This window comes from Leopardus geoffroyi, chromosome E3, assembly GCF_018350155.1.
Source record: "Leopardus geoffroyi isolate Oge1 chromosome E3, O.geoffroyi_Oge1_pat1.0, whole genome shotgun sequence".
Lineage (NCBI taxonomy): Eukaryota > Metazoa > Chordata > Mammalia > Carnivora > Felidae > Leopardus > Leopardus geoffroyi.
The window spans coordinates 950,856-952,500 of NC_059340.1; positions in this window are offsets into that span (position 1 = coordinate 950,856).

Genomic DNA, 1,645 nt, shown 5'->3' on the forward strand with positions numbered 1-1,645 from the left:
TCTCTCTCTGCCCCGCCCCCACTCACACTCTGTCTTTTGCTATCAAAAAATGAATAAACGTTAAAAAAAATTTTTAAAGGGGCGCCTGGGTGGCTCAGTTGATTAAGTGTCCGACTTCCGGTCAGGTCATGATCTCACATCCGTGGGTTCAAGCCCCATATCAGTCTCTGCGCTGACAGCTCAGAGCCTGGACCCTGCTTCGGATTCTGTGTCTCCCTCTCTCTCTGCCCCTCCCCGGCTGGCACTCTCTCCCTCTCAAAAATAAATAAACATTAAAAATTTAAAAAAAAAATTTAAAAAGAGGGGAGCTTTTCAGGAGACTGGCGTCAGGGCCACACTGATCATCAGTGTGCGTGTGTGGGCATCTTAGCACTGGCAGGCCCCTGCCCCCTGCTGTCACTGCAATTCCCATGTTGGAGAGAGGTGACCCTCCGGTGGCCTGTGTGGACAACTCTTTAGCAATAGGCCACCTTCTTCCTGCCACACAGGTCAGAATACCGTGTTCCTGGGAGAGGACCGTCCCAGAAGAGTGAGGACAGACCATAGCTGCAGAACGCAAGCAGGAGGGGCCTGGCCTCCACAGTTACCTGTCCCAGCCGCCATCTGAGAGCTGCGAGCAAGTCCCAGTGGCGGGGAGCAGCACACAGAAGCATGGGCAGCATTTCTGAGGGCAGCCTGGCTCCTCACAGGAGTGGCTTGGCCTCCCTGAACCCTAGCTGGCACAGGACAAATTCAGATGCCACCTGGGGAGCTGGCCCCTGGGTGGGCCCTCCTCCTGGGCTGGGGACTGTGCGCAGGAAGGCATTTGCGGTAGGCCTGGCTCCGAAGGTCTGCTCCCCGCAGCCAGCACCCCCAGAAGAGTGGGTGCGCTCCCAGGACGGTGGGCCGGGGGTTCCCTCTCCGGGAGGAAAATGGAGTCAGGAGGAGAGACGGCCCTGGCCTAGGAACAGGTTACTGGTCTTTGTTTATCGGGCCTCGGGACGGCCTGCTTCTCTCCTCCCAGCCGCGTTTTCTCTCTGCTTGCCAGTTTCACGTCCAGGCGGGGACGCGGGGGGGGGGGAGGGCCGGGGGGGGGGGGGGACGACTGAGGGCGGATTAGCTCCCGCCCCCGCCGGGTGGGCGGCCGTTCCCGCGGCGGCAGCTGCGCTGCGGCCCTGCCAAGGGCAGCGTGGGCCCTAGTCCCCGCTCTACTGAGGGCGGAATCGGCTCGGACACGACGACTTCCTCTGCTTCTCATCAAGGCCGATTCCGCCGCGCGCCGTCGGGCCGCCGGGCCGGGCTGAGCGGGCCGCGGCCGCAGGGTCAGCGGCGCACAATGGAGGGGCTCGCGCGCCGGTGCCGTTTCAGGGCTTTGTTGCCGGAGCCTCGTGCCGATGGGTTAATGGGGCAGAAGAGATCGGCGGAGGGCGACAGAAGTGGTCTTTGAAAGAGGGTGTCAGTACAGGGCAGCGAGACAAAGGCCAAAACACACACGGGCGGAGAGGGACAGATGGGGACGGGCGAGGGAAAACAATTATGCCGCGAGTGCGGGGGCGGGGCGCGACTCCATCATTTCCCGGTTAACCAGGCCGGGCCGGCGCCGCCCCGCGCCCGCTCCCCACCCCGGGGCCTGTCCCCAGCCGCCACCTTGCCCCTGGGCTCGCGA